The sequence below is a fragment of the Bactrocera oleae genome, chromosome 3, assembly GCF_042242935.1.
Source record: "Bactrocera oleae isolate idBacOlea1 chromosome 3, idBacOlea1, whole genome shotgun sequence".
Taxonomy (NCBI): Eukaryota; Metazoa; Arthropoda; class Insecta; order Diptera; family Tephritidae; genus Bactrocera; species Bactrocera oleae.
Window position 1 is genome coordinate 93,044,829 of NC_091537.1, and position 13,200 is coordinate 93,058,028.

The 13,200-nt window shown below is 37.7% G+C and overlaps 1 protein-coding gene across 1 annotated transcript in view; it reads right to left on the reverse strand.

The window, feature by feature from the left end:
- Positions 1–2,474, reverse strand: part of LOC106624863 (nicotinic Acetylcholine Receptor alpha5) — a 177,739-nt gene extending 175,265 nt beyond the window's left edge. Inside the window, exon 1 of the mRNA XM_070107248.1 lies at positions 2,003–2,474. The gene's annotated coding sequence lies outside the window, so the exon portion shown is untranslated. The remainder of the gene's footprint in view (positions 1–2,002) is intronic.
- Positions 2,475–13,200: the final 10,726 nt, after the last annotated feature.

Here is a 13,200-nt window from a genome sequence, read left to right on the forward strand (position 1 = left end):
CGTCGTCGTCGTGGTTGTAACGAACACGAGCTGCTGCGCGGTGCCGCTATATTGGGTGGTCGCAGCGAGAGGCGACGAAGAGCGTCGAACGATAACGATGCGAAGAAGCAGCAGCAGCAAAACCTTCGCACGCATTTGCTCCTTTATCATTCTGTTTTTCGTGCGTTTTTTTTTCTGCTTGTTGTGTATTTTCAGCTACAGTTTTGCGGGCAACTGCTCTCAAGCTCAAGCTCAGCCAGAGCTACAGTGTTGGGAAATTTCACTTTTCGCCCCTTTCGCTGCTTTCGCATAGTCGGCTGTGGCAAAAGCGAAAGCGAAATTCAACATCTATTCAGAAACTGCACAATTCACACGCACAAACCGACTGACACTGGCACACAGACAACCATACACACACACACACACACAAGCAAATACAGTGTATGTGTACACACAAAGCGAGTTCACAGTCACTGGCAGCAAGTCGGAAAGGATAACACGAACAAAAATGGAAATGGGAACAGCAACGGGAGCGAAAGTGGCACTGGGACTGTGTCGCTCCGCAGTGTAGTAGCACGGGATTGTGCGTTTTGTCTGCTCTCGATTTTGGAAAAGTGAAAAACAGCAACGTGGACCAGCGCCAACAGCGCACAATGGATAGTAGTTGGCTTTGTTTGATGCCGCCAGCTGCCAGGCTGTCATTCCAGTCGAGCAGGAGTGCGCTTTGAGCCTGGATGAGTGGCTGGCTGCCGCACAGGTTTGCTTGCAGTGTCGCGCTAATGTATGCTTACTACTGTTATTCCCTTGTCAAGCTCTTTTAGTTAACTTATTTTATTGAAGGCATTAAATTAAAAAAAAAAAAATAGTACAAAAGTCGTAAACGAAGCTCAAAGTGCCCGATTAATACTGTCAGTTATAGCTTTTATAATAATTCCCAAAAACATTACAATAAATTAGAACAAAGTTGCTGATTTCACAATCTTTATCCAAAAAGTCATTATAATATTTTATTATTAGCATTAAACGTTTTATTCTATGTACGCTAAGTCAAGACTTTCAACTAGTTTAAAACAAGTTAAACGCAAACACGTTTTGAAGTTGTTTGATTAAAAATTTTAAGGTATCTTGTCCTTGATGTATGGACCTTGATAATTTTTTCTTGCCTTCTAAATTCATTACTGTTTGTCAAGATGAAATAATATATACTTGTATGTGGCAATAAGATCAAAAAAAAATAGGCTAAGCCATGGATAAATTAAAGTCGATTCGTGGTACTGCTCGCCCTTTGCACCAAAAAATTTCCAAGAAAAAGTCTACACTTCTTCAAATATTTTCAAGCTAATTTTTGAATAAACTAGGTGCTTTTCGAAATTCCTATTTCATTTTAAACAAACAATATCACTGATCACTTGTGATCTTCACAGCTATAGCTATAGCATACTAATATTTTGAGAATAAACTGAATTATTACAGAAAGTAAACAATGGATTTTGTCAGCAGCTAGAACACATTTGGAATTTTGTTACTTTTCTATTTAATCTTTGCTTTTTTTGGGTTTTCAAATGGTCTTCATACTAAACGATCTTACAGAGTTTTTTTTCTTTTTTTTAAGTGTAAATTTGTAGTATAAAATATCCAGATTTTTTCTTTTTGTGTTACTATTTATTTAAGACTTGAATTTATCGAAGCAATAGAATTAAGAACTAAAAAAATAATTTGGAGATCCAAGCCTTTTAAAGCACCAATAAAAAACTCAACTTAATGATTTAGAAAAAAAACTGTTCTTTAATTATTTTTAAAAAGCGTTGAATAGTATTGATTTATTTATTCACTTTCCCTGCAATGAAACAGAAAAGTTGTAAAGCTAAATATTTTTTAAGAATTTTGTTTGCATATTTAGAAGAAAAACTTTCAACTTTTCTTAATAAAATTTAAGGACCATAATAATCCGCCTCAACACACAAAGCACACAAAAAAAATTCTAAAACTTCAAATTTTCAAAACACTTTGATTAAGTTTTTACCAAATAAATCACTTTCAGCTCCTAATTTTGAAAAAAAGTTCGCAATCTCGTTTGATATTTTCGAAAGTCCATGAAATTTACTAAACCAAAGTCTTTACTGTTTTATTGTTTTTCTCTTCACCTGCTGCATACAGAAGTATTTTCCACAACACTATTATTTAAATTATTTGATACAGTAACACACACATATGTATATAATTTTTTTTTTGCGACAATAAATGTTTTCTTTCACTTTTCAATGTCCATATTTACTGTTTCAATATTTTTTTTACGCTTCAACATCCCTTTGCATTACAACGTTTGTATATGCTGATATATGTTTATATGTGCATGCGTATGTATGTACATTTGTATGTATGTTTATGTGTATGTATGTAGATGGATGAGAAAACGACACGTTTGTTATTTAGGAGGAAAAGGCAACGAACAGCACAACCCGAAACCGGAACACCAACTGAAAGGCGTTGCAGTGCTGGCGCTTGAAGCCAGGCACGAAAGACATGGAGCTCGAAGTCTCGTGGAAGCAGGACTCCAACATCCACTTCCACAACTTGGAGCGGAGTGCAAGTATGTCTGGCTTTGTAATCCTTTGCAGATGCTGGAACGGTGCTGAGTTGAGCTGTAACGTGAATTCTTTCATTATTTTCCACTTGTGCGCTGGTATGTGTATATGCTCATAAGGAAGCTGTACGTTAGAGAGGACGAACGCAGAATTGTTAAGAGAAATTTATTAACAAGAAATGAAGAGAAATGCTTAGAGTAAAGTAATGATAATGACACAGTAAAGAGATTGCAAAGCTTTGTAAGCTTTTCATAAGGAAAAAAAAAATATCTTTACCAAGAGACCTTTCTGTAGAGCATTAAATCTCCTACAAAATCTATGTAATGACATATTATTTCAAGTAGTTGGAAGCGAGATTTGAATTTTTCTATCTGATAATAAGAAAAAAATAGAAAACTGTAAAGCGGAGGACTTTCCAGTTAAAATTAAGAGCTCATACTCGGAAAGACTTTCTTAAAGTATTCTAAGGACTTATTTTTCTGAGTGCCAAGCGAAAAAAATGACGCGTTCTTTTTTTAAACCATGTATGAGTTCCTCATCAAGCTCTACATTTCTCTACTTAGCTTGTTGAGTGCAAATTCCATTTACAGCATCGTCACGCCAACCCACGATCCGATTGCATTTCTTCGCCATTTTTATTTGACATTTACCAATTGGTACTTCACTCGAGCATGAGAATGTGTGAGTACATAAAATTGCAAGTGTACGGTGATGTCAGCACATCGGCGTGTACACTCGCCGTCAGTTGTAAGCAAGCAAACCGAGTTGTAGTATAAAAAATGCATTTCCTGCTTAGAATTTCACCGAAAACAGCAAAACTAAATAAATAAACACCACTCTATGGACAAATAACTCGCTGCTAGACATGCACACACACACTCACACATATGTATATGTATAAATATACAATATATGCTTCTAAAGTAGCAACAAGGATAAACAGTAGGTTAACAGATTTTATTTCATCTGCGAGCGCTTGACGTTGCATTAGTGACCCAGCGCCAGCAAGCGCAGTTGGTCTGTGGGAAGCAGAGCGAAAAGTGTATGGGATAGCGGTAAATATTGCGCCATGTGTGACACTGTCCATATTGTCCGTGTAAACTGTCGAGTGTGTGAAACTGCTGAAGTGGGTTAACAGGCGGCGCGTCGCCTCCGTTGTGAGACGCGCAAGTCATGGTGGCGGGGCAGGAGTGTGCGCGGCGGCAAAGTTCATTCGAATTGTCGTTTGCTTTGCTGAAAATCGAAGATACTTCCAAACTAACAGCGGCACGTCGATTTAGGCTTTCATCCATTGGCTGTGCCTATTGTGTGTAGCAATCGATGGCTGTCGATGCCGTTGCAACAGTTTACCCTGCAGTGGCAAAAGCAACAACAACAACTACAAGCGCATTAAATGCTGTGTTGCTATTGACAGCTGTGTATTTGCTGTCGTGGCCATGGCTGCGTTGCAAAGCGAAAGTTACACCGATTTTAGTATTCTCTACAATTTCGCTGCCAACTCGTTTGCGACTGATTTTTGCTCTCAATTCGTTACAGCTTTTTATTCGGTTTTTATTTATTTTTCAAATATTTTTTTGCGTTGTCCTAATTGCATTTAGCTGGCCACAAACCGCAATGGCATATCTGCTGTGCCCAACTGTGATTGCATACTAGCAATGCCCCAGTCGAGTGGAACAGCTTGGCGGCCTCCATTGGCCGCTTAAATATTTACACTCTTTTTAAGCAGTACATTTCTTATTAAGATTGATTCAAATTTAATTTGGGCGGAAGTGAAAAAAATCTAGGCGCTCTAAATATCACACGACTAGGAAAAGGATTAATAAGGAAATTTTTAGGTTTTCGGGGTTTGTGTCTCTGCTAATCGGATGCCTGACCAGGCCTTTTTTTATTTTTCCATTTCGTGTTGTGAGCCTGTTAATGGGCATATGAAGGCGCTTAATTAACTTTTAAGAAGATTACAAATGTTGAAGTTTTTAAAAAGATTCAGCTTAAAATTGTGAGTAACGAAGTTTTGCGATTGCCTTCTGACAGACAAACGCTATTTAAATAACATAATATTTGTCATTCAAATATAACTTTGTGCCTGAAAAAGTTTTGCTTCTTCCTTGCTTTAATATGAAGAAACCCTAAGCCGATAATCATTAAAATTTTGTGGAAGCTTATGGTGAACACACTATAGCTGAGCGAGCGGAAATTGGTTGCCATATGAATTGAAGTCAAGAGAGGTTAAAAGCCGTTTTTGCATGTTGCTACTTGAATGCTTAACAACGAACTTGTTTTTGCAACGGATTGTGACTGCATATAAAATATGTGTCTATCATGACAATCCTAAACGAAAAAGCTCTATTGTGACACTTGACTATTCGAATATCCATGACGTCAGGGTTAGGCTAAAGTATATTGACCTTTCGTTGGCAGTATAAAAATATACTTACATATGTCATATATATTTCTTCTTTTAATTTTTCTGGTATGGGATGAAACGGAATGAGATTGAATGTATTTCTAAGTGAAATGAAGTGTCAAGTAGAAATTAAAATTTAATTTTCAAACTTGTTTTACAACCTAGGTCATTCTGTTTGTTAGGACTCAATATTTCTAATAGTGTAATAGGGTTAATATGGTATTGAAAGGTGAGGAAAAATCGAAATAAAATGGAGTTAACGGAAAATAGTTAGAAATAATCGCATAAATAAATTTGAAAGATTTCATAAAAAAAAGTTTGAAATAAAAATAGTTTCTTTATATTTTTTTAATTTTATAGATAAAACAGACTTTTTATGTACTTGTATATTAACTCTAATTTAGTTGAAATTAAACAATATACACCAACAAGTGATGAGATGCAACTCTACATTCCTATCATTTTCGTACACAAATGTTATTCATATTAAATTTGTATCATGCCCTCACTTAGCTTACGTATAACCCCGCTCAAGCCTGCAGTTCTGCGCTCTCATTCATTAAATTTTTCTACAACAACAATATGAAACCCACACGTGCTTGCGCAGTCAACCGCAAAGTCAATGCAACAACTGAATAGCCAAAAGCACCACCAACAGCTGCCTCAACGTGCCTAGTTGTGTGTGCGTGTGGCACTCAAAGCACAGAAAATTAATTTAAAGAAAATTCGTATGAATGAAAAATCGCCCCCTTGCCACCAGTTGTAAGTGTGTGCTTAGCGTAAGGGAGGCTGCTGCAAGGACAGGCGAGGCATAAGCATAACATTGGGGCATTAATAAAATAACAACTACACCCCCACACATTTAATATTGCCAGCATAAAAGCTGCGAGCAACGAGTGTGCGAGCCGTAAATTACAAACATAGCGATGCATAGCATCGACGTACACACACACACACTTATATTTATATAGTATTCTATGAACATATGTAGGAGCATAGCATGTGTGTGAGCATTCATTTTGAAAATGATAAACACGGTGTGTTGTATGTAGCACGGCACGTCACGGTTGAACGCACAGGCGCTAACATACAGACCTACATTCACCGAGATTGGCGTGGGAGTGGATGAGTGCCGTTATAAAGTTACAGATATGGTATACAAAAATACACGGAGAGTGTAACTTATATGCCACAGGATACACAGGACAACACTTGTGCGTGCTTTCAACTCGTCGCCAATGACTACATCGAACACAACAACAGCAGCTGAAGCGCAAACTGCAAAGGTATGTAAGGCACAACACTCTTGCAACACTGTTGAATACGCTTCCCAGTTTAGTTTAGGCGCGAGCTTTTCTCTCCGCTCAGCGCTGCTTGCAAGCTTTCACTCTCTTCATGCACTTCTCTTAGTTTCGCTTTTGCAGAATTGCAAAGAATTTTTTTAATTTACATACAACTCGAGTTACGGCATTCCAGGCTTATCGCCCTAACATTGTCATTACACTCACGAAAGCTCTGCACTCACACATGCAATCCCGTATCCCAGTTTTTCCTGGAAACTGAGTATCTTCCCAAGTCAAGCGAAGGAATGCAAATTCAAAATAGAGTTTCAGTAAAGTCGAGTTCCACAAAAGCTGCAAATTTAGTGCATTTAGCTTCTGGGTTATCGTTTTCCAACACGACTTATTCTCGTGCATATTTCGTACATTTGCCCTCAAACACATACGCTTACATACATACATGAATATGCACATGTCGCCATACTTACTTAGCACACAGTAGAACAATGCTTAAGAAGCAAGAATGTTAAGTTGAACTACAATATATTCTGTTTCGCATGACCCTGCCGCAAAGGATCTGGATGTATGGTTTTGAGGTTTGGAGTGAAATTATATATAATTAATTGATCATAAAAAATATATTGCACAATTTGTTTAACTATAGATCAGATAAACATCAAAAGTATTTCCAGTGCCATAATTTCAATTCCCGAAAAAACTTTGAAAAAAAGTTCGACAATGTTGCATACTTTTAACATAAACCCTTAGCATATTTTTCTAGCAGCAGAAAATTTCAAAACAAATTCTGGTCAAAGATTAATTAAACTAACTCTCTGTACCAGAGTTAAGCTTTTGAGCCATATAACAGTGGTTCAAAACATTTCATTTATTGTAGCATACATTTGGGAGCCTAACACAATCTTGCTCTGCGGAACACACGCAGCAATATTCCTATTTAAGAACTACCTGTTGTCTGTCTTTCAATTTTCGGAGACACTGCCTTAGTGAGAATATATTGTGATAATATTAAAATTTGAATTTACGAAAGATGGAAAAATAGCAAACTAAGTAAACAACAATATGAACATAATGTTAACGGTTATAAGAAGCAATGGCCTATTTACTAGATAAACAGGGGAATGGTGGGGTATGCGCGCAGCAGTATCGCATTGCAGCTATGTGTACTTTGGTCCGCACAACATCGGGCAGCTCTTTCGTCTGCTCTTTGCACTTTGATAAGCAAGGTACGCAATAAATGCAGTGAAATTAAAGTGCAGTCAAACAAGTAAACAAGCACAACAACAACAAGCACGCTTTTATTGTTGAATTTCGTAGCAACTAACTTCTTGCAGCAAACAGTGAAATTACACGCACATACATACACACACATAAGACTACAAAAGGCCTGCCACACTGCAAAGGAATCATTACAGTTCATAGCTACGGCTATATATGTTGTTATTGTTGCACTGTTGCATAGTTAATGGCGTGGAAGCAAGGCAGCGTGCGTATGCAGCGATCTGGCTGTCCAGCTAACGGTAATAGTAGCAGCATGCCCGTTATAGCGAGCGCCGCTCACTTGACAGCAAAACGCCTTCTTCTAGCTTTCACCACTGCTCTGAAATGGGGCTATGAAACATAAGTCGCTCTTGTCGCCAAGATTATAAAGTGCGTTATTAAAAAGCCAATAAATTGTAATATGACTGGAACTGGGACATGTTTACAATTAAAATGGTGGTTCAAAGTACAAATATTGTTACAAAATATGTCGTGATACTCGGAGCAATAATGTGCAGCCACGTATAAACTAGCGCTTACTTACATAATTGCAGATAAGATTCTGCCACTTTTTGTGGTGCTTTAGCCATACTCGGCTATCACTAGTTACTTAGAAGCCTCTACTTGATCGTTAAAACCAATTTTAATGGGGAACAGATTTACAAAAATAATAATAGAGATCCCAAGCGGTCTAAAACTAATGAACATTAAGTGTACTGATCCCCACTTTGAAGAGGCTCGATAATGAATTTCTTATTTATTGCCACTCTTAGGTGGCACTTGAACTATAATATATGCAGTCCTTTTTTGTATTCGATTTTATAAGTCAGCAAGGAGCGTTGTGGACAATAGAAATTTGCTCAGGCGTTCAATTTATGTTCCCACCAGCACGGTGGGGTTTCTGAAAGTGTGAGCTCCTAAGTGTTTAAGCCTTGATCACGCAAACACATGGCATGACATGATATTTTCACCTCGTCTTTCTCCATACAGCTTCGGCAACTGGCGGACGGTAGTATTCTTAACCTTACAGCATCGACGCCGGTAGGCAATGACCTGATAGCACCCTCCACCCTTACTTTTGGTCTTTCAGCGGTACCGAAGCTATAATACCCTTCACATGTGCATTTTTTGTTGAATAAAAGAGTATAAAAATGTATTTATTCTGACTTTGTTCAGTCAGTTTGTATGACAGTTATAAGCTATAATGCTCTGAACTAAACAATTTGTTCCGGATTTGTGGCTCGTTGCCTAGACAATAATTGCTGACAAATTTTGTGATGATATCTTGTCATACAAAAACGTTTTCCATACAATGATTTGATTTTGAGCGATCAGTTATATCCTCTAGTAGTCCGATATCGGCGGTTTCGACAAATTTACAACACCTTGAGGAGAAAATAATATGTGCAAAATTTCTGATCAATATCTGAAAACTTAATCGGCTGAACTCATCACGTTAATAATTTAGTAATTTATACATATACTTCATAGGATCTCCGATGTTTCTTTATGGGTATTATAAACTTCGTGGCAAATTTAGTATACCCTGTTTAAGGTCTTGGAGACTCAAGATTACTTGATTCTATAGTATTTATTACTTGTATATTAAACAAAAAATGTGCGCAACAATCACAAGGGCGGCAAAGCTAACTTCGGGCTGAAATAACCACTAAAATATTGAAATAAGATTGAAATAAAATTTTGAGTGCACGAATAAATGAAAATGGCAATCAATATAGTTTTTGCTTGCGGCACAACCGTCCAGATAAAGGTATCCACAGAGCATACAAACACTCGGAACAACAAGCCATTGCACGCTTCTCATGCGTTGGGATGTGCATGTACGCGTACGCATATAAATGTTTAACAAACATTCCGAAATTAATTTGATAATCAAAAATGGAAATTTATACAGAGCCGTCAATGGAAAAAAGAACGCGAAGACAACTATAAGCTGGAAATAGCACACGAGCGTATTTAAGAAAATCTTTAAGTTAAAAATATATAATAGCTATTTTCACAAAATTTGGTTATAGCAAGTTTATATAGTATACCATCTGATCAAATTTGACCCGGACCCCTTTCTATGTTATCGTGCAGTTTGATCTCTATATGTCAATTAGTCTGTGTTTGCAGCTCCTTGTTTACGATGCGAAAAGTTTGTCAGACGATATTTACCATGGAAAATTAAAAAATTAGTTAATAAAAAATTGAACAACGAGTTTGCTCGAAATTTTTTGTTGCCAATAAAATAACGGAATCGTAAAAAATGTTACAGAGGTTTTTTGTGGACCCTTCTTCCTCACGAACACAAATATTTTCGTGGCATTTTGTAAAGCATTCTGTGAAGATCGCGAAGCCCTCGAATGCTTGGCTCATGCAAGTCGTCCATCCATTTCTGTTAAAGAAAGTGTCCTTGAAAAGCGTCGTGCTGGCATCAGAGAGATAACAGAGAATATCAACATTTTTTATGAATCGACTCAACACATTGTGGTTAATGTTTTTTGGGTATACAGCGTGTCAATGCTAGACTAGTTACAAATGACCTCAATCTTTTTTAAAAACGACGTCGAGTAGATGATTGACAAGGTCGCTGAGAACCTTACATTCAGCAAACGCATCATTATTTGTGACAAGAAGTGCATTTATGAACATGACGTTGAAACTCCTCAACAACCTAGCGAACAGCGCACAAAAATTAGTCAAAACCGGAAAAACCAAAATTCGGTGAAGACATTGAAGGCCACCCCAGCCAGGGCTAATAACAAGTGTGTCGAAAATTGGATTGATTGGAGCGTTAGCACGCTTGTGTTGGCTCCAGAACCTATTTTGGGGCGATAATAAAGACTTGTATTGAAAATCTAGTTAATACTTTGTCAGTCCGAATCAAATTTGATGAGACTATGTTGTGTTGTGGGCAGCTTAATAGAGTTGTTACTTACAACAAGTGAATGGAAAATTTGATAAGGCGTTAACACGTTTGTGTTCGCTTAGTGGCCATTTTTGTAGACCATTAAATTTTCTACAAAACTACTTGTATGAGTTTTCCGATTTATCATAATTTTTTTTCATTGAGTTATAAAATTCATAAGGAAAAAAAAAATATCTTTACCAAGAGACCTTTCTGTAGAGCATTAAATCTCCTACAAAATCTATGTAATGACATATTATTTCAAGTAGTTGGAAGCGAGATTTGAATTTTTCTATCTGATAATAAGAAAAAAATAGAAAACTGTAAAGCGGAGGACTTTCCAGTTAAAATTAAGAGCTCATACTCGGAAAGACTTTCTTAAAGTATTCTAAGGACTTATTTTTCTGAGTGCCAAGCGAAAAAAATGACGCGTTCTTTTTTTAAACCATGTATGAGTTCCTCATCAAGCTCTACATTTCTCTACTTAGCTTGTTGAGTGCAAATTCCATTTACAGCATCGTCACGCCAACCCACGATCCGATTGCATTTCTTCGCCATTTTTATTTGACATTTACCAATTGGTACTTCACTCGAGCATGAGAATGTGTGAGTACATAAAATTGCAAGTGTACGGTGATGTCAGCACATCGGCGTGTACACTCGCCGTCAGTTGTAAGCAAGCAAACCGAGTTGTAGTATAAAAAATGCATTTCCTGCTTAGAATTTCACCGAAAACAGCAAAACTAAATAAATAAACACCACTCTATGGACAAATAACTCGCTGCTAGACATGCACACACACACTCACACATATGTATATGTATAAATATACAATATATGCTTCTAAAGTAGCAACAAGGATAAACAGTAGGTTAACAGATTTTATTTCATCTGCGAGCGCTTGACGTTGCATTAGTGACCCAGCGCCAGCAAGCGCAGTTGGTCTGTGGGAAGCAGAGCGAAAAGTGTATGGGATAGCGGTAAATATTGCGCCATGTGTGACACTGTCCATATTGTCCGTGTAAACTGTCGAGTGTGTGAAACTGCTGAAGTGGGTTAACAGGCGGCGCGTCGCCTCCGTTGTGAGACGCGCAAGTCATGGTGGCGGGGCAGGAGTGTGCGCGGCGGCAAAGTTCATTCGAATTGTCGTTTGCTTTGCTGAAAATCGAAGATACTTCCAAACTAACAGCGGCACGTCGATTTAGGCTTTCATCCATTGGCTGTGCCTATTGTGTGTAGCAATCGATGGCTGTCGATGCCGTTGCAACAGTTTACCCTGCAGTGGCAAAAGCAACAACAACAACTACAAGCGCATTAAATGCTGTGTTGCTATTGACAGCTGTGTATTTGCTGTCGTGGCCATGGCTGCGTTGCAAAGCGAAAGTTACACCGATTTTAGTATTCTCTACAATTTCGCTGCCAACTCGTTTGCGACTGATTTTTGCTCTCAATTCGTTACAGCTTTTTATTCGGTTTTTATTTATTTTTCAAATATTTTTTTGCGTTGTCCTAATTGCATTTAGCTGGCCACAAACCGCAATGGCATATCTGCTGTGCCCAACTGTGATTGCATACTAGCAATGCCCCAGTCGAGTGGAACAGCTTGGCGGCCTCCATTGGCCGCTTAAATATTTACACTCTTTTTAAGCAGTACATTTCTTATTAAGATTGATTCAAATTTAATTTGGGCGGAAGTGAAAAAAATCTAGGCGCTCTAAATATCACACGACTAGGAAAAGGATTAATAAGGAAATTTTTAGGTTTTCGGGGTTTGTGTCTCTGCTAATCGGATGCCTGACCAGGCCTTTTTTTATTTTTCCATTTCGTGTTGTGAGCCTGTTAATGGGCATATGAAGGCGCTTAATTAACTTTTAAGAAGATTACAAATGTTGAAGTTTTTAAAAAGATTCAGCTTAAAATTGTGAGTAACGAAGTTTTGCGATTGCCTTCTGACAGACAAACGCTATTTAAATAACATAATATTTGTCATTCAAATATAACTTTGTGCCTGAAAAAGTTTTGCTTCTTCCTTGCTTTAATATGAAGAAACCCTAAGCCGATAATCATTAAAATTTTGTGGAAGCTTATGGTGAACACACTATAGCTGAGCGAGCGGAAATTGGTTGCCATATGAATTGAAGTCAAGAGAGGTTAAAAGCCGTTTTTGCATGTTGCTACTTGAATGCTTAACAACGAACTTGTTTTTGCAACGGATTGTGACTGCATATAAAATATGTGTCTATCATGACAATCCTAAACGAAAAAGCTCTATTGTGACACTTGACTATTCGAATATCCATGACGTCAGGGTTAGGCTAAAGTATATTGACCGATTGCCGAAAAATGTCGGGCTGTGGGACTAGATGCTAGGTAATAATTTGCCATTATAGCAACCCTTGACGTCAAGTTGTAAAACCGATTAAAACTATTGAGAGAAAACAGCGGCTGGTAAGTTTTGACTAAGCCACCTTATAGCGCAGACCTTGACCCTTCTGACCACCATTTGTTCCAGTCGATGTTCAACGCCATCACTGGAATACGGTTCACATTGGAACAGAATATCATAAAATGGACTTAATTCATTCAGGGCCGTCAAGCCGGCGCAGTTTTTTTAGGATGGAGTCCGCAAACTGCCAGAAGGATGTGAAAATGCTTTAGCTTCGGATGACCAATACTTTGAATAATAATCAGAAGCTTCCACAGGTCTCTCCCAAAAGTTGTATCTGGATGACCTATTTACCAGAAATTATTTTACGTTTTCGC